This window comes from Schistocerca gregaria, chromosome 3, assembly GCF_023897955.1.
Source record: "Schistocerca gregaria isolate iqSchGreg1 chromosome 3, iqSchGreg1.2, whole genome shotgun sequence".
In the NCBI taxonomy this organism is placed as follows: domain Eukaryota; kingdom Metazoa; phylum Arthropoda; class Insecta; order Orthoptera; family Acrididae; genus Schistocerca; species Schistocerca gregaria.
This window is the reverse complement of record NC_064922.1, coordinates 636,432,837-636,454,309: the sequence shown is the minus strand read 5'-3', so window position 1 is coordinate 636,454,309 and position 21,473 is coordinate 636,432,837.

Genomic DNA, 21,473 nt, shown 5'->3' with positions numbered 1-21,473 from the left:
TGATTATGAAATGTTGTTTCAAAATATTATGATTCCATAGATATATGTACCATTAAGATTTCCAGTTTGTGGCATCTGTATTTAGATGGAATTCAAAATCACTAAAATCTCTAGTTTCCTTACAACCATTGACTGTACAACATTCTTGCCTTGGCGGCTTTATATTTGCGTACAGATCAACAGATTGCACTAACATTTTAAACGTATCAACCAACTATAATTTCAGTGACGTGGTATTGCACAAGCTAAGCTTCAAGCCTGGACGTCACTCACACGTAGACTCCAGCAAGTGGGAGTGTTCAGAGTCTCACCATTTCACTGCGTACCTTGTGAACATTAATGGCTCTCATCATCTGTTTGTGGGTATTATTAGCGGAGACAAGAAAATAAGTGCGTGTTCCTTATTTGAGTATAAGAAATCTAATGATTTTAGTTAATTTGACTGGATATGGAGAAATTCCTGACGTGCTAAACTCGTAAGTCTTGAGGGGATTGAAGAATGGAATCACTCCTTGGTTATGTGGATTTTGTAACGAGTCACAAGTGAAAATTGTGATAGTTCCATCGAAGATGCGGTTTCCGAATGCCTAGTATCTTTTTGTCAAAATTCAGCTGTTCTTCTCTCTCTAAGTAAAGTACAAACCTGTTCTAGAGTTACTGTTCTTTCTGGAGAAGTGTAACGTAAAGCCGGCCAGAGGCGACTCTGCCACCTCTCCAAGAAAGCGGACGTCTGAAATCCATCAGACGTGGCAGGCAAAGTCTACATCTACATCCACAATGTACTCTACAAGCCGCCTAATTGTGTGTGGCGTAGGCTACTTTCGGTACCATTATCGGATCCCTCCAAACCTGTTCCATTCGCGAATACTGCGTGGGAAGAACGACTGTCGCTAACACTCTGTATTGGCTCTAATTTCTCGAATTTTCTTCTCGTGGTCAATACTCGAGACGTATGTAGGCGCAGTAATATGTTGTCCAAATCCTCCTGAAAAGTGCTGTACCGAAATTTCAGCAGCAAATCTATCCCTGATGCACATCGCCTCTCTTGTAACATCTGCCAGTATAGTAACGCTCTCTCGCCAGCTGACAGATCCTGTGACGAAACACTCCGCTCTTCATTGATTTTCTCTATCTCTTCTATGTCCTACCTCATAGGCATCCCAGATAGATAAACAACACTCAAGAATCTGAAGAAAAAGAGACTTATAAGCCACTTCTGTAGTGGATGAGTTACAGTTCCTTAAAATTCTTCTGATGAATCTGAGTCTGCTGTCCCACTTTTCCCACTATCTGGTTTATATGGTCATTGCACTTAAAGCCGCTCTGGATAGTTACGCCTAGATATTTTACCGCAGAAGCTGTCTCCAGCTGTTTGTGATCAACATTGTAACAGTCGGTTAGATCGCCTGTGAGGGAGCAGCGCGAGTTCGTGCTGCTAATAAGGCGAGTACACCATTTGTTTATTCTATATTTTTATGGGTTTCAAACAGAAGGGACTTCAGATATGGATAGGCCCTGTGATTGCCGTGTACAGGTGCGAGTTAAGTTGGTGACACTTCGCTGTCAGTTCGAGGCAGTGTTGGCTTCCATCACACCGATTGAGGCTGCTGTCAAGGGGTATCACTGTGGGGGGTCAGACTCGGGAATGAGAGGGACGTCGAGCACGACAAACGGGTCCCCCCATCGGACAAAAGTCTGGGAGGTAGCGAAAAACTTTCTGAGGGGGTCGATCATGGGGCCTCCATAGTTCGTTAGATGTTCAGGTTTCGGGCGTTATCTGTAGCTGACGAAGTCTCTGAGCCAGAAGCAGTCGTCCACCCTGTTCCAGAGGAAACTTCTCGGCCCGCAAGGTCTGGGCATTCACAGAAGGTGGGTTTGCTGGAAGTTGTGAGATCCAACGTTAGGGCGTAATGGGGCCTCTTCGGAACATGGCTGCCTAGGAGGGGAGGGAACTCAGTGTGCACATGCACCCAGGGGCGAGTCATTGTGGGTGTGGAAAGGTTTTTTCCGTATTGCACGAAGAGTACTGTGTACAGGCAACTGCAGATGGTGGCCCATGTCGGTAGCAACGAAATGTGCCGTTTTGGATCGGAGAAGACTCTCTCTGGTTTCGGGCGCCTAGCGGAAATGGTAAAGACTGCCAGTCTTGCTTGCGTGACTAAGGCGAAGCTCACCATCAGCAACATCGAGGATAGAACCGACTGTGGTCCTTTGGTGCATGGAAGAGTAGATGGTGTGAATCAGAGGTTCAGGCGGTTCTGTGACCATGTAGGATGCAGATTCCTTGGCTTGTGCCATCGAGTGGTGGGTTTCTGGCTTCCGCTTAATAGATCAGGAGTCCATTACAGACACGAAGCTGCTACACGGGTAGCTGGGGGCTCTGTGGTAGGAACTGAGCTTTTTAGCCCTAATACACATCACTGAAGCTCAAAAAGTTACAGCTACAGAGAGCGGGCTAAATCTGGAAATAATTTCAGCCGATTCTTTTTCCAATCGATCTAACAGTGTTCAGAAAGGGTAGATTAAATACAGTTGGTGGTCGAGTATTTATTGCTGTCAGAAGTAGTTGGCCTTGTAGAGAAATTGAAGTATATAGTTTGGGTAGACCTGATACTATTAATGGGATCGTTTCACCGACCGCCCCCCCCCCTCCCCTCCCGATTCAGAAGATACAGTTGATGAGCAGTTCAAAGAAAACTTGAGTCTCATTTCAAATTGGTTAAAAAATGTTCAAATGTGTGTGTATTCCTAAGGGACCAAACTGCTGAGGTTCAAATGGTTCAGATGGCTCTAAGCTCTATGGGACTTAATATCTTAACTCATGAGTCCCCTAGACTTAGAACTACTTAAACCTAACCAATCGAAGGACATCACACACATCCATGCCCAAGGCAGGATTCGAACCTGCGACCGTAGCAATCACGCGGTTCCGGACTGAAGCGCCTAGAACCACAAGGCCAACGCGGCCAGCAAACTGCTGAGGTCATCGGTTCCTAGACATACACACTACTTAAATTAACTTATGCTAAGAACAAAATACACACACACACACACACACACACACACACACACACACACACACCCATGCCCGAGGGAGGACTCGAAACTCTACCGGAGGGGGCGTTCAATTTGGTACCCCACTCATACTCATAAAATTATAGTCGGTGTTGACTTCAATCTACAGTCGATATTCTGGATAAAGTATTCATTTAAGGCCGGCTGTAGGCATAAAATATCATCCGGAACAGTACTGAATTTTTTTAACAATTAGTTCATGAGCCAACTCGAAGCCTAAATGGTTGCGAAAGCATACTTGACCTTTTAACAAGAAATAATCCTGGAAAAATACGAAGTATCGTGATGAATACAGGGATTAGCGATCAAAAGGCGGTTGCTGCTAGGCTGGATATCGTAACACCTACAACCATCAAAAAGAAACCCAAGTACATCTATTTAAGAAAGCTGATGAAAATGCTCTTAACGCCTTTTTCAGAGGCAGTTTCAGCCGCTTCCGATCTGATCACGTAGGCGTAGAAAAGATGAGGAATAATTTGAGAAATATAGTATCGAAGTCAGTTGAGTGATATCTACCACATGGTACCATGGTACCACATGGTACACAAAACGGTTGAGATTGCAGTTGCAGAAGCAACGAGAAAAGCGTGGCAAATTTGAAAAAATCAAAGTCCCACAGATTGGCAAAGTTTTACAGAAGTACCAAATACAGCGCGTGATTGAATGCGAGATCCTTATAACAATTTCCACAACGAAACTATGTCTCGATATCAGGCAGAAAACCCTAAGAGGTTCTGGTCATATATGAATCACACCAGGGGCAAGATGAAATCGATATCTTCATTGGGCGACAAAAACGGTGAAATCACTTATGACATTGCCACTAAAGGATAGTAGGGTTTTGCGAAATTCCTTCATCAAAGAAGACGAAGTAAATATTCCCGAATTCCAATGAAGAACAACTGCGAAGATGAGAAACATAGAGTAGATATCCTCGGTGCAGTAAAGCAGCTTAAATCGCTTAATAAAGGCAAGGACTCCGGTCCAGATTGTATGCCAGTCAGGTTCCTTTCAGAGTATGCTGATGCAATAGCTCCATATTTAGCAATCATATACAACCGCTCGCTCACAGAAAATTCCGTACATAAAGAGTGGAAAATTCCTTAAGTCGCACAAATACCAAAAAGGGGAATAGGAGTATTCCGCTTAATTACGGGCCCATATCACTAACGTCAATTTGCAGTAGGGTTTTGGAACATATATTCTAGTCTAACATTATGAAGTTCCTCCAAGAAAGCGATTTATTGACACATAGTCAGCACGGATTCATAAATGTCGTTCTTGGGGAACCAAACTAGCTCTTTATACTCATGAAGTAATTAGTGCCATCGACAGGGGATGTCGAATTGACTCCATGTTTTTATATTTCCAGAAGGCTTTGGACACTGTTCCTCACAATCGGCTTTAACCAAAGTGCATGCCTATGGAATATAGCCTTAGTTCTGCGACTGGATTCGTGATTTCCTGTCAGAAAGGTCAGAGTTCGTAGTTTTTAAATGGAAAATCATCGAGTAAAACAGAAGTAATATCCGGCGTTCTCGAAGGAAGCGTTATAGGCCCTCTATTGTTCTTGATCTATATTAACGACATAAGAGAGTCTGAGTAGCCCTCTTAGATCATTTACAGGTGATGCTGTCATTCACCGTCTTGTAAAGTCATGAGATGAAAGAAAACAACTGCAAAATGATTTAGGTAAGATATATGTGTGGTATGAATAGTGGCAATTGCTCCTGAGTAAACAAAACTGTGAAGTTATTCACATGAGTACTAAATGAAATCAGCTAAATTTCGATTACGTGATAATTCACACAAATCTGAAGGCTGGGAATTGAACTAAATACTTAGTGATTACAATTACAAATAACATAAATAGGAACTATCACATATATAATGTTGTTGGTAGAGCAAACTAAAGACTGCGATTCATTGGCAGAACACAGAGAAGGTGCAACACTTGTTCTCCCTATTCTGGAGAATTGCTGTGCGGTGTGGGGTCCACATCAGGTGGGACTGACGGATGGCGTCAAAGACGTTCAGAGAACGGCAGCTCGTTTTGTATTATCGCGAAGTAGCGGAGATAGTGCCACAGACACGTGATACTTGAATTGGAGTGGCAATGATTAAAACAAAGGTGTTTTTCGTCGCGACGGGAACTTGTCATGAAATTTCAATCAGAAGTTTACTCCTCTAATTGTGAAAACATTCTGTTGGCAACCACCTACGTAGGTAGAAACGACCATCACGATAAAATAAGACAAATGAGAGCTCACACAGCAGAATTTAAGTGCTCGTTTCTCCGGCGCGCCATTCGAGACTGGAACGGTAAAGAGACAGCATGAAGGTAGTTCACTGAATTCTTTGCCACGCACTTAATTGTGAATAGCATAGTAATTACGTAGATATATGTACAGTAGTGGATTTCTTTTTATATGTACGTGTAGTATGTAAAATATATAAGATATATTTACGTTCAAGGTCGACTGCCAGAGCCTGCAACAATTCAATATAAGTCGTTCTGTAAATGCTAGCCTTATCATACAGTGTATAAAATAGATATTTCATCTCAGATGGTGTTACTGAATTTGAATGCATACAAAATATACCGAAGGAGAGTAAAGTAAGACTAAAAGTTGCTGTTCAGATTTATCACTGCACTCTGAGACCGCAAGCTATTAAACAGAAATAAATTTCTCTACTGAAGTTGACGTATCTACAAATACCTCTTATTAGAAATCCTGGCCGGCCGAGGTGGCCGAGAAGTTCTAGGCACTACAGTCTGGAACCGCGCAACCGCTACCATCGCAGGTTCGAATCCTGCTTCGGGCATAGATGTGTGTGATGTCCTTAGGTTAGTTAGGTTTAAGTAGTTCTAAGTTATAGGGGACTGATTACCTTAGATGTTATGTACCATTGCGCTCAGAGCCATTTGAGACAAATTTTTAGAAATCCTGTTTACCGAAAAGCTACTGCTCGAGACAAATATTCAAACTACAATGCACTGATCGAAACTGTATGCTGTATACTTGCAGAAAATTAAAACTTTGAGGCGTGACGGAGTTTCTCGCGATGGGAAAGTTTACACTAGGAAGCCGCCCTACACAATGATATTCACAAGGCTTACGCAAAAACAAAAACTACGATTAATTTCCTAACCGATGGTCTACACAGAAAAATTCACAAGTATCGTTCACTTCTTTGCAGTACTACGTGAAAAAAATACTAAGAGTAAATTAATGCCGGCCGGAGTGGCCGAATGGTTCTAAGCGCTACAGTCTGTAACCGCGTGACCGCTCCGGTCGTAGGTTCGAATCCAGCTTCGGGCATAGAAGTGTGTGATGCTCTTAGGTTAAATCGCTTTAAGTAGTTCTAAGTTCTAGGGGACTGGTGACCTCAGAAGTTAAGTCGCATAGTGCTCAGAGGCATTTTTCGAACTAAATTAATTTACTGTCTATCAGACAGGTGCTGCTGCTGCTGCTCCTATGCGTCCTCTCGGCTCGGTGGCTGCCGCTGCTCTGTTGGTCCTTTTAGTATGGATGGTTTTGTTGGCTTGGATAGTCTTGTGCAAAATCACAATGCTTGGACAGAGCAGGGGCGTCGCAGATACCACAGGATGACCTCCTACAAGATTCTGCACCAAATAAGGGAAGTACGGTGTTCGGTAAAATGTTTGAAAGTTGTTCGCCTGCTTTGTTTTAGCGAAGCACATGAGAGAAATTTTCGAAAGAGAAAATCCTTCGTTGTTAATTCGCTTTTGACTTCATATTTCTGGGGAACGCAGAACTACTCTCGGTTTAGATCAAAGACATCTTCACCAGTCGTCATGGCACAAACAGCATGCTAATATTTTGTGTCGTTATTAAAATGGATATTTTGAAGTAGAGAAGTACACACTAACTACTACAATGAAGAGAGGCCGCTTGATCAGCAGCAAAGGGTAAACATGATATTATCAATTGCAGTTTAAATGTAGCTACTGCAAACGTTGGTAAACGGGACCAGAAGTGAATAAGAGACCACTTCGTAGGTGTACTTCTATGCTGACGGTTTATTACACGTTTGAGAATTTCACTTTGTGAATAAACTCTCAGCAAATGACTTTCACATGGGTCCGGCTTGTAAATGGTATATGTGGAACAATATATAATAATTACATAATGGCAATGGAAAGATGTGGAGGAATAAAGGTACTAGAGGAAGACGAAGGTTTGTGCAAATTAAGCGAGTTGTAAATGGTGCAGAGTGCATTAGTTATGCACAGATGAAGAGGCTTGCTCAGGATAGACAATCGTGGATAGCTGCATGAAAACACTAGTAGGAATTATGAATTCAGCAACAACAACAACCACAAAAACACGAGCAACAAGAATAACTACAATGTTCATTAGAAGTAGACAGCTTTTGTCTAAAGCTTTCCGTCTTTAATGAAACAGAACGGCATCAAACTTGAGAAAAATCTAAATTCTCAAACTACCTTGTTTCGATGGTGTTTCCCCAATAGTCTAAACATTGAAGAATTGGGGGAAACGTTACAGTCTACATATGAATGGGATAATAATTATCGAACGTAGTTTGACGTAACTTTCTTTCTAAGTCCACTGTAGTATTTTTAAGTATAGGCTCTATTGTCCAGGATTATTACTCAGTGCTGTTAGTTGCAATAGGATCTAATGCTTTACCCTCTGCGCTGAATATTAATATGAAGATTAGAAGTTGCAGGTGTTCTATACACATGCAGTCTAATATTTTATCACAACTGCATAATTACATGCAACCGTCAGACAACAAGTATCGCTTCAAAATAAGTATCTAAGTTCTAAAATCGCTAACTGAACATGCCAGAGAAATCCACTTCAAAGACTATTCTATAGAAATGTTAAGAAATTACTTACATAGGCGTATGTAATCATTTTACTAGAATGTGTGAGAGTCATTTAAATTACTGTCACATAGAGCTGGAAAGTAATTTCGGAATAAAAATACATCGTTTATTATGTTTCTTTTGTGATAGTGTTGTGGCCACTTTAATGGCGGACACTCCTTCAATTCCACCACGCGTAATACAGCGACGCCGAAGCCCACGAAAATGTGGTGTTTATGACACTCTCGAGACGATGAAAGGAATAAATTTCAGGACGGGGTGCCATTTAAAGGGTAGTGAGACTAGCAGAGAATTCACCATAACATTTCTTCGCAGTTTATTGTCAGGTCTACAAACGGTTCTGTCATCTCATACGTATCTGCTACTTCAACGCAATAAAATATCTTAGAACCAGTTTGAAAAATGGTAGCGACGATTATTTTAGAGTGCCATGTCAGTGATTTTACTGTAGTGCAAGCAGACAGAGTATTTCAAACGAAATAGCTTTTGTGTGAAGCATGTTATCCATCGCATCGAAATTAAAAGAGTTCTCGCCTTGGACACTGCGGGGTTGGATACACCATGGAAGTCAGAGGCTTCTGACACTTACAAAGACCCACCTTTTCTCTTTAACGTCTTTTAGAACTACATCGTAGTGCTTTAAGAAGTTGATACCCGGGCATAAGCCTTCAAATTCCATAAGTATGCAGAAAATAAAAGTGAGCTGGTCTATAAGGTTCCCTTCTTCCTCCAATATATTCAGCCTGCACCGTTGTACAAGCATGTCCACAGCTCATAGACATTTGTAACGAACTAAGTGCAGCTGATTTGCAACGGACTTTATTGATTGTCAGAGGATGTATCTGCTGTATGATTATTAAATAACTACCGTGATGGATGTATGTGCACTGAAATTCTGCCAGGTGGATGATTACCTTGGAGAATGTTTAACAGAGGATGCCACTAAGCTGCTTACACCTTTACAATTTACGTAAGTGCCTTTATAGTTTCATCACCAATTACAACCAACCCACCACCACTAAAAATTTCACATTTGATCATTGAGGGATCACTGCTGACAATGTCGAATATTAAACCATGACCACAGCTCAAAGTTTGATGATTACTAAGTCGACCCCTCTACTCCAGTTTCCATGATGATCCCATCGATAACAGTCCCTTTGGTATTTGTCTCCGTGGTTATCAACAGACATTTTAATTGGACTTGCTCTCGGCTGGTTCTGTGGAGGAGTTGTAGCTGTATAGCTTTACACAAATTGTTTGTTGCGGGACTTTGATGAAAAAACAAGACTGCAATACGCGTATGTGCTGTACGATACACCACAATGTTTTTTTTTGCGCCTTACAACTAGATAATATTCCTGGTACGTCCGTATCTTTGTCATCTGGAAAATAGATCTCCAAATGCAGAACGTCCAAAGAACCAAAATAGTTTGCATGAAAGGCAGTTTACATCATTGTATCACAAGTACGAAAAGTCCATAGTTATATAATAAGTTATTTATAAATTGTAGACACGTGAAGTATTTTGCTTAGCTACCAGAAGAGCTATGTCATGTTCATTTTCTGAGCTCATCGCTGATGTCGCATACAGAAATGGAACGTTCACATGTGTGTGAATTCCAAAGGGGCCAAATGCTGAGGTTATCGGTCTCTACATTTACGCAATACTTATACTAACTTAACTTACGCTAAGAACAACACACACACCCATACCCGAGATAGGACTTGAACCTCCCGTGGATGGGTCCGCGCAATCCGTGCACAGCACCTAAAACCGTGCGGCCTTTCCGCGCGGCCACAAATCGAATTTAGCATCAGGGGAGAAGTACGTACTGGCATGATTTCACAGCATTGATGTTATCTCATACTGACCTTATCAGGCTGAAATCGGTAGCAAAATGTTGTATTCAGTTGGAAGAATGGGAAGGAAAAGTAATGTAATGGCCTGCTTGATTGGTGAAGAAATTTCTGCAACAAATAAGTCACATTTGATAACATTCTACGCCTGAATTCCAAGCATAAATCACCTGGATAAGTCAAGAAGTAGTCTCCTCCGAACAACTGAAACTATTACATTACCAGTTTCTGCTCGCCAAATGTAGGGTTAGCGAAATAGGTCAACGTAACAAATATTCACAATCTGGAAGAAGAACTTGCTGCTGGCCTCCAACCACATTGTCATGTGTGGAAAACCTCTTAATAAAGAGTAACTTACGTACCACAACGCACACTGAACACGAAGCGGTGGGAATTGTAACTGTTTGAGAGCGTTCTCCTTGGTAGAGTGTCGTTACGTTTAAGTCAGGAGGGAATTGCGTCCACTTTGTGCCCAGTCAATGGGAAACTTATTTATGGATTACAGTATCGGTCATGGCTGTGAATGGAAACAGAATGGACGAGGAGGAAGGAAGAGATTAACGGATAGGGGAAAATCAAATTCCTTTATACAGGTATAGGTAACACATTATGACAATTAGTATCTTAATATCTGACCAGTTCAAAGTGTTAGGTGCTTTTTCTCAGTGTCTAACAATCTGTCCCCAAATACAATTTATTACCTGATGTTTTGTGCACTGTCAAATATATGCTGTAAAGTGACCTACGCTTAACAGTAAGGATTACGAGTTTTAGGTCCTTGTGTCCACACTTCTACACCTGACCTGCATTCGAGGGTAAAACAAACATTAATGCTTTCCTTGTACCACATATCGTTGGAGGAACTACAGATTTAAATAGCCAGAATTATTAAATGGTTCAAATGGCTCTGAGCACTATGGGACCCAACATCTGTGGCCATCTGTCCCCTAGAACTTATAACTACTTAAACCTAACTAACCTAAGGACATCACACACGTCCATGCCCGAGGCAGGATTCGAACCTCCGACCGTAGCAGCCACGCGGTTCCAGACTGGAGCGCCTAGAACCGCACGGCCACAACGACCGGCGCCATAATTATTATTGCAGAAATGAATTATGATGTAATTTTATTCAGTCGTCAATAGAACCATCTGCGCTGATACATCGAACACCCTGAATTTGCAGGGGATCTAAGCTGATAAAAAACTGAAGAGGTGGACAGGGGTTATAATATTCAAAGTAACCCTTGTCATATATTAGAGGGAGCAATTTTAACGTTGTGGAGAACAAGCTTCACCAGATATCTGTTGTAGCTAAGAATTCACAGCAACATCCAACAAACCTCCGGCATTTAAGGGGAAACGGTATTCTTAGTAAATTATCAAATAAATAGCGGTTGCAAATTAGAGGTACAACGTGCCGTTACATTAGGAGCTAAATTTAACTTCTTGGCTGCAGATACTATTTGAGACAGATTTCGAGATAAACCAGAGAGATCAGTGAAATCTTTGCACTCATGAGGGCTCGGACGAGGCGACGAAGCGAGCTCGTTGAGATGCTTGCAGCCGCCAGCCGACTGCCATGAAATCTGCACCTGCCGCCTTATTCAGTCCAAGATGATGACAACAGCAACTGGAAACAAGTGTAATACCGACTGGTGTCTTTTGGACGTGTAATATGGTTGCAACCGCAGGTACCTAAACAGGGAGAATGAGGGCGAGACGGCCGCGTCCAGAAGTTTTTACCGATATTGTAGTGATCTATCCCAAGTAAACCTAAGGTAGCAAAAATTAGGTATCACGCCAACTGCTGAGAAAGGCAGCCACCTACTTAGAATCAGAGAATCGAAGCCTTTGAGATGGCGTCGTACAGAATAATGTTGAAATTTAGGTGGATGGATCAAGTAAAGAAGGAGGAGGTTCTGCACAGAATCAAATTGGGAAAGGAATATATCAAAAACACGGAGAAAAAGATGGGACAGAATGATATGAAATCTGTCAACACACCACGAAATAACTTCCATGGCAACACGGGGAGCTGTAGAGGGTAAAGACTGTAGAAAAAGATAGAGATGGAAATACATCCATCAAAAGATTAAAGACTTCGGTTAGAAGTGCTACTCTGAGGTTGTCACAGAAGTGTAATTCGTGGCGGGTCGCATCAAATCAGTCAGAAGACTCATGACTGAAATAGACAAAAAATAGACAAAAAAAATAGACAAAAAAATTAAAAAGTAAGACAACACGATTTTGGAAGAAGTAGTAGTGTAATAAATACTCTCCAACGGGACGTTTATTGACTGTATTATTAATTAAAATGTGTTAATACCCGGTTAATTGAAAAAATCCGTAAAATTCCGTACGACCCTCAGAGGTACCCCATACTACCCAGCTGCCGATCGATAATGAGGCACTTTTTTGAAGAAGACGAAGCCGTTTAAATTATGAGTGGTTTAGAACGGTTGTTGGCATTTTGTGGAACTTAATTCTCATGATGATCATTTTCCAGATAAGATTCAACGATAGTCTTCTGCGGTATGTAAGGAATCACGTTGTAATCGGTCTCAGTACGGCGAGCCTTGTTTGAGGGGGAAATCTCCAGGTAGAGCTATGTAGACATGGAAATAATATTAATATTAAAAAAGATAAATACATCACAGTGTAGGTTGCAGTGGAGTGTCAATATACATTATCAATATAAATTCACTTAGAATAAACTTGTTCCTATTTCTTCATTGTGCCTCTTCCTTCATTTGCTGTGTCTGTAGTTGATCCGAGGTGGGCTAGAACACTTCAGACATTTAATAACAGAGTAAAACACCAACATATCCAACTACTTCAAAACCCTTGAAAAGTTAAGAAACAATTTTTAAAATATTGAAGAGAGGAACACCTCCCAATGTTCAGCAAAATTGTGTTTATTTGGTCATGAACAGGTTTTGGGCTTTTCAGGCCTTTTTAGGTGACAACTAAATGTCGGAAACACAGATAAACATTATGTGCGACACTCACAGATGTTACCTAGCAGAAGATACAAAAATAACACTGTGTTCACATAGGAAAACATTACACACAGAGACCAACGAAAAAGGGGTAAACAAACTTTTAAGTGGTCATACTTTTCAAAAGTGATGATAAATAAGGTGAATTTGCTGATTGTATCTAGTGTGTCTAACAAAAACTTAATTCAATGAAGTGGAAATTTTATATATATATGTGTGTGTGTATTATCTAGATGAAAGTAATATCGCTGCCTTCAGCCTTTTGTAACGTTAGTACAGCCAACGTTTTAGACGAATTGTTTTTATATGAGCTTGCACCAAATTACCCAGGCGATGCGGTCGTCTGTATTCTATATTATGACACGTTCCTCTACTACGATTAATTTTGAAGATGACTTTGAACAACCGAAACTAGTTATCAAATTTGAAGACTGTACACTATTTTCGACCTATAACATTTTTAATATGGAGTAATTAATTTAAAAAGTATAAGGAATATATAAGATCACTATTCCCCATTCCTGATATTGTCAGGTGTTACTAACATTTATTCGTTGTATGTACAAGACAAAATGTGTTAGACATAACTCAGATTTGTGGTCAGTTCCTCAGTGGGTCGATTACAGTCAATTACAGAATTATCTGAGCATCATTATTGTTCACTTGTTAACAGTTGCAGTCACTGAATGTCAATAATATGGGGCTAGTAAGTAATTCACTCAGTGTGAGTCTCCCACCTTCTGGAGGCAACTCGGTGTGCGGCGACTTAAACAGACGGACGGACAGTACATTTTCACGCAGTGAGTGAAAGTAAAGACGGTGTCCTCTGATCGCGTCCACAGGGCCATAGGTTGAAAGACGGCGAGCCCCTGGTAAAGTGTATCTTCCTCCGTGGAGTTAGGTGGTGTGCAGCATGTGGTGTGCTGTCGACGAAGACTCCGCTGGTAAAGGTATGTGTATATGTATGTATATTTGCTCCGTACCTGCTCCTAAACCACTTCACCGATTTCAACCGAATTTAGTACACTTGTAACTTACTGTCTGTAAAGAATCGATGTGAGGGTGAGAATAACTTACGTAAAAATGGGTTAGTATGGGAGTGAGAAAGCGACGTAGCACACTATGCGCTAATACAATTACTTTAATCTATTATTTCACAAGGAGACCACTTTCTGACTTGTTACGAATTATAGACATAATTTCAAACCTTCAACAAACTTTTTCTTGCTGAGAATCCCGGCAAAATGATACAAGGCAAGAAGTTCATCACTTACTACATTTTCGTTGTTCATTCAATAACAATGCCATATGAAGCATAAAAATTTAATTTCTTGCTTATGTATTACCCACTCATATTCGCGACAAGTTTTGCCGATATTATTCACATATGCCACTGAATGGGCCAAGAAAAATTTATCATTGTACGACACTAAGTTCAGGAGGTATTACCTAAGAGATTCTGAGATGCGAGAAAAGTGCCGCATTATTTGAGGCATTTAAATTTATTACTTCTTTACTACTAACTCTATTCACAACGTATTTAGCAGACAGTAGCCATATATGTCAGTTGGTGCACTTGTAAAACTGTATCATTCTATGACACGTGGTTCAGGAGATAGAACTTCATAAACATTGAGCAGTGTGAAAATGAAGCTGCAGGGTGAAATTCGCTAGAGATACAGGTGGAATATGAATAGAAATACGTATGAAATATGTGAAATACATGTGAAATATGTTTGACACAGGCTTACACGGGCAAAGATGTGGCTAAAAAGATCGTCCTAAATCCCTGGAAAGATATCAACAGTTGTGAATTGTTTGACACACGCTTACACGGGCAAAGACGTGGCTAAAAAGCTCATCCTAAATGCCTGGAAAGGTATCAACAGAATTAGGTACACACATTAGATACTATATGGAAAGAAATACTGTATTGGTATGAACCACAAGCCTCCTTTTGGAGCGAACTACAAGCCTCGTTTTGGAGTGTTGTGTGTTGACTCTGCTCTTAATTGTTTTGTGTGTGGTATCTTCCTTGTTTCTCCTTTGTGAACCGAGGTGTTAAATTTCCTTGCACACTGTTACCTCCTTGCATTTGTACCTTGAGAATGGCAGGGTGTGCTCCTGTCGAAATATCGGCCGTGGCCGTCACCCGGCAGCAGAACCGTAAGTTACTTGAATATTAAATTGGCCAGGAAAAGTTAAGGTCTCAGGAGAGTGTCTGTTAGGAAGGGGAAGAATAGGAGATGGGCAAATAAAGACACAGAGGACGGAGGAGAAGATGGACAAATAAAAGAGAGGAGCAGGTGGACAGAGACAGGAAGAGCTGGACGAGGAAATGGGCAGAGAGTGTGTGGGAGGATTCGATAGACTGAGTGAGGAGGGAGAGAGCTTGAAGGAGGATGTGAAATACTAGAAAATTGGGATAGATACGTACTGCAGCAATGCCGGGTACTCGGATAGTAGCGTCATAAAATATGATGGTAGGTCGTTGCGAATGACTTCAAGCGCCCGATGATTAAGTGACGAGGAACTGATCCTAAATTACCAGCCCACGTTGTGCAATAATAATAAACAGCGAAAGTATTACCGGAACAGGGAAGGAAATTTATCAGTTTTCCTAAGATTTTTGTGTTAACTGTATAGCAAGAAACCCCGCATATTATTTTGAAAAAAGATTTCTTGTGGGACAGTTATCAAGCTCAGTTACGTAACTGACAAAATGTTCGCAGACAAATCTCTTTCCGTGGAAACACTCTCGCTGTCCATGCAACAGGGGAAGCGACGGTCGCTGTGGACAAATTGGCGCGGCGGCGCGCGCGGCGCGTCAGCCGGACAGGCGGACCAGAAAGCGCTCGCCGGGTTCTGCGCCGATCGGTCCGTCCGATAAATCGCGCTTTCCTTTCAGGCCATTAACCGCGGAAGCGCTCCTGCACTGATCGTCCATCAACGGGTGACCAGTTCTCACACCGTACCGCCCCAGAGTAGCTGCGCTGATTCGTGTTTCGCTCCGCCTGAGTCAAGCTCGTTCCAGCGGCAAAGCCATGTGCTACATAGAAGCTGTTTCTGATGGAAAGCATCAGTCTTTTGCCATCCTGATATGTACAAGAACACGCACAGATGCAATGAGACTTAAGCGATTACGACATCATAACAATTTGTCAAAGTTCAAACAAATTTATTTCAGACTTCAAAATTTAATAGAAACATGGCGGTATATTCTTATATTTCAGATAAGATTCTTGTTGTTGTGCTGTTTTCTGACACACATTTGATGCAGCTGTCCCCGCTGGTTTGTATCGCACAAGCCTCTTCATCTGTGCATAACTATTACAGACTAAACCCATTTCAATCTGCTTACTATATTTAAGCCATGGTCTCTCTCTCTGCGATTTTACCTTTACATACTCATTCGATTACCAAACTGACGATTCTGTAATGCTTCACAATGTGCCCTATCATCACCATGGAATGAAAGGAAAACAGTGGTTTAGAATGGACTGCGAAGATTTTTCAACTTGTAGACGATTTTATCAAATCTGCACACTAAGCAAGAATTTATGTAAACCGAGCAGAAACTTGGAAAGATAGTTAAAGGTCAAGGAGAAGAAATGAAAAAATTGCCGTTTGCTGATGGCATTTGGTGTCATATAAGGAAAAGAACCAGCAAAAGCAGTTGAATCTCTGCAAAAGACGTTATAAGGTAATATTGACAGAAGTAAGACAAAATTAACTGACTTTAATGCAGTTGAATCAGGTTTTGATAATAGAATCACGCTAAAATAATTGATGAATTTTGCCACTGGAACAGAAAAATAGTAGGATTCGTAAAACTGTACCCCGGTTTGCTATATGAGTTGTAGATAACATTTCATTCCCTGTGTTCTACCTTTGCTACCCTCAAAATTTCAAAGAGTGAATTTCAGTTAGTTGCATTTGAGATGATTCTGTGGACAGATCCTTAAACCTCCTCAGTACATACAGGAATTCATGACAAAGGGCAGGTGCCATCTACGGCATTAGTGACGTAATAAAATACAACAGCTAATCAGCCATATCCTTCAATGAGGTTAAATGGTTAGACAGTAATGATGTTGATTGAGATATACTAGTTCTTTGTTTTAGTTTGGATGAAATGGAAAGAGCCCCCTTACAAAAACGCAGTAGTTATTACCATAAAATTCACTTTCGATCTTAACTATTTAACCCCTGTGTTTTTCTCATGGGATGACAAGTGGCCTGCCTGCTTTAGAGCTCTCGAGAACATCCATGTAACAAGGTCCGCGTTGGAAGGACCCCCACGTAAACCCTATTCAAGGAGCAGCTTCAGCTTCTGGATATTTTCACACAATGTTTGAAATCCTTTCTAAAAGCTATTTTCATTTGTATGTGTAACGAATGAACGTAGAGCTACAAACCGTCATTAGCAGCATTCGTCTACATAATCAATTTGTGATCCAAAATTTTTGGTACAACTAAATTTTATTTGCTGATTACAAATAGACCTGAGCAGCCTACATACTTAGCTGAACAGGCCAATGCTAACAGAGATTTACCGGGTCTTACAAGACAAATGCATTTCATGCGAAGAATTATGTATGTACCATTTATTTCTGTCAAAATTTTACGGAGTTTTTCAATTAACCGGGTATTAACACATTTAATTAATAATACAGTCAATAAACGTCCCGTTGGAGAGTATTTATTACACTACTACTGCTTCCAAAAGCGTGTTGTATTAGTTTTTTATTTTTTTGTTTGTCTACTTCAGTCATGAGTCTTCTGACTGATTTGATGCGACCCGCCACGAATTACACTTCTGTGACAACCTCAGAGTAGCACTTCTAACCGAAGTCTTTAATCTTTTGATGGATGTATTTCCATCTCTATCTTTTTACCCTCTACAGCACCCTGTGTTACCATGGAAGCTATTTCGTGGTGTGTTGACAGATGTCATATCATTCTGTCCCTTCTTTTCCTCGGTGTTTTTGATATATTCCTTTCCTATTCGATTCTGTGCAGAACCTCCTCCTTCTTTACTTCATCCATCCACCTAAATTTCAACATTATTCTCTAGAACGCCATCTCAAATGCTTCGATTCTCTGATTTCACACTGTCCATGCTTCACTACCATACAACACTGTGCTCCATGCGTTCGTTCTCAGAATTATCTTCCTAAAATGAAGGCCTATGTTTGATACTAGCGGACTTCATTAGGCCAGGAACACGCTTTTCTCTGCTGCCAGTCTGGTTTTGAGGCCCTTATTGCTCCTTCTACTATTGGTTACATTGCTGCCTAGGAAGCAGAGTTCGTTAACTTCATCTATTTCATGACCGTTAATCCTGATGTTAAGTTTCTGACTGGTCTCATTTCTACTACTTCACATTACTTTCGTATTTCTTAGATTTAACTCTCAGTCAGTTATCTGTAATCATTAGACAATTTATTCCATTCGACAGGTCCTTCAATCCTTCTTCGCTTTCGCTAATGATAGCAATGAGTTCAGAGAATCTTATCCTTGATATCCGTTCACCATGAATTTTATTTCCACTCTTGTACTTTTCTTTTATTTCTATTATTGCTTCTTCGGTGAATAGATTGAACAGTTGGGGCGAAAAACTATATCCTTGTCCTACACCCTTGTAAATCCTAACACTTCGTTCTTCGTCTTCCAATGTTATTATGCCCTTTTGGCTCTTGTAAAAATGGTTCAAATGGCTCTGAGCACTATGGGACAACATCTGAGGTCATCAGTCCCCTAGAAGGTAGAACTACGTAAACCTAACTAACCTAAGGACATCACAAACATCCATGCCCTAGGCAGGATTCGAACCTGCGACCGTAGCGGTTGCGCGGTTCCAGACTGAAGCACCTAGAACTGCTCGGTGACACTGGCTGGCTTGGTTCTTGTTCTTATTGTGTATTCCCCTACACTCGAACTATAGCTTACCTCTGTTTTCTTTAAAATTCCGAACATCTTGCACCATTTGAAAGTGTCGAACGCTTTCCCCAATTCGACAAATCCTATGAACGTGTTTTGATTTTCCTTTAGTATTGCAACCACAACATGAGAATGGCCTCATCGGTGCCCTTACCTCTCCTAAAGTCAAACTGTTCGTCACCTAATACATCCTCAACTTTCTTTTCGTTCTTCTGTATATTATTCTTGTCAGCTACCATGAGCTGTTAAGCTGATTGTGCGATAACTGCCGCTCTTGTCGGCTCTTGCAGTCTTCGGAAATGTGTGAATGATATTTTTCCGAAAGTCAGGTGGTATATCGGCAGTCTCATGTATCCTACACACGAACGTGAATAATCATTTAGATGCCACTTCCCCCAATGCATTTAGAAATGCTGATGGGATGTTATCTATCCCTTCTGCTTTATTTGATCTTAAGTCTTCAGAACCTTTTTAAATTCTGGTTCTAATACTGGCTCAGCTATCATTTCTATATCGTCTCCTGTTTCTTCTTCTATCACATCCGACAAATCTTCCCCCACATAGATCTCTTGAATGTACTCTTTCCATCTATCCGCTCTCTCCTATGTATTTAGCAGTGTAGTTCCTTACTTTATTAATATTACTACCCTTGCTTCTAATTTCATCGAAGGTTGTTTTCACTTTCTGTGCGCTTACTCTGCCATTTCATCTTAGCTTTCTTGCACATCCTTTTTATTTCATTCCCAAGCAACTTGTACTACTGCTTTGTTTCATCGATCTAGTGAAGTATTTTTCTGTACCCATGGTTCCTTCGCAGTTACCTTCTTTGTGCCTATGTTTTTTTCCAACTTCTGTGATTGCCATTTTTTGAGATTCCATTCTTCTTCACCCGAACTACTGACTGATCTATTCCTAATGCAATATCTGTACCCGCAGAAAACTTCAAGCGTATCTGTTCATTCCTTAATACCAGCGTATCACACTTATTTGGATATTGATCATTCCTAACTAGCCTCTTAACCATCACCCTACTCTTCACATATACTAAATTATGATCTCATTCTGCACTGCTCCTAGATACCCCACACAATCCACCATCTGATTTCGAAATCTCTGCCTGACTATGATACAATGAAAATGAAATCTTCCCACACCTCCTGTCCTTTTTCAAATATACCTCCTCCTTTTGTGAATCTTGAAGATTCGCAATTACTAGCTGAAATTTATTGCAAATCTCAATTAGTCTTTCTCCTCCCTTATTCCTAGCCCCATGCCCATCTTCAACTTTTATCCTTCTTCCCCCACAACTGCATTTCAGTCCACCATGACTATTAGATTTTCTTCCCCCTTTACACATTGAATTGCACGTTCAATATCCTGATATACTTCCTCTATCTCTACACCATCATGCTCTGACGTCCATTCATATACCTGAAGTATCACAATATGTGTTGGTTTGCTGTCGAATCTCATGTGAACAACCCTATACCTGGGCTATTCACAGTAACACACTATTAGCTCTACCTTCTTATTAATAAAACATCCTACTCCCAGCATACCCTTTTCTTATGTTGTTGATATTACCCTATTTTCATCTGACCAGAAATCCTTGTCTTCTGTTTTCTTTCATTTCGCTTTTCTGACCGCACTCTATCTACACTGAGCTTTTCATTTTCCTTATCAGATTTTCTATTTTTCCTACCACGTTAAAACTTCAGTCATTCCACGTACCGACTCGTACGACGTTATGCTTTCGTTGGTTATTCAATTTTTCTCTTGTAGTCTCCTCCTGCTTGACAGTCGCCTCCTGGAGATTAGAATGATTGCTATTGCGGAACCTTTTGACAATGGGAGATCAGTGTGGCTTTTTTTTTTTCAATTACAGCGCGGATTGCTGTGGATACACACTACGTGTGTTTATTTCAGTGGTTTCCATTGCCTTCTGCATCCACAAGCCTTTTATCATTGCGGATTCTTCAACCTTTAGAGATATTCTCTCATTCCAAGCACAAGAGAGCGGTCTGAACCTTTGTTAGCTCCTCCACTCCCATTGACAAGGCCGTTGGCTAAACAAGGATGACTTGACCCCATTGCTGATGATTATAATGACTTTTATTCAGAATTTAAGCAGTCGCAAGGTTCGATCCCGGGACCGAAGTCGTTTTGATTACTAATCAAAGACGCTACCCGGATGTAATGCTGTAATCACTTTTTATATTTTCCTTATGCCAAGATGCGATTCTGTTTGTACTCCTCTTGAATTGATGAGCACATCTTTCAAGGTACAGAGGTTGGAAAACAAAAAGGAAACACCGCGATAGGCGCGTGCTCGAATATAAAAGCATATGCCTGCTAAGCCTGCAGGTCGCAAAGTTGTGTTTGACTGGGAACAACCACTGTGCTATGACCTCTACACGTTGCCTGTGTGAGTCGTGCCTAGAACAGCGTTTCATTGCATTTGTAATTGGATGACGTCGGTGCTAAGTGAATTCTACCGTAGCCACATTGTTGGTTTTCGTACTGTGCGTTCTTGGGTGGCCAAGGTAGGTGAAGTGTTCCATGACTTACCCAGTGGAATATTTATACAGCAAACAAAAAAAGCGGAAAACATCACCAACTAAGTCACAACGCAAATGGGAGTGTGACCTTGGTGATCGTCACAGGCGGTTATTGAAGAAGATCCTGACAAAAATTAGAGTACGACAGCTGCGAAA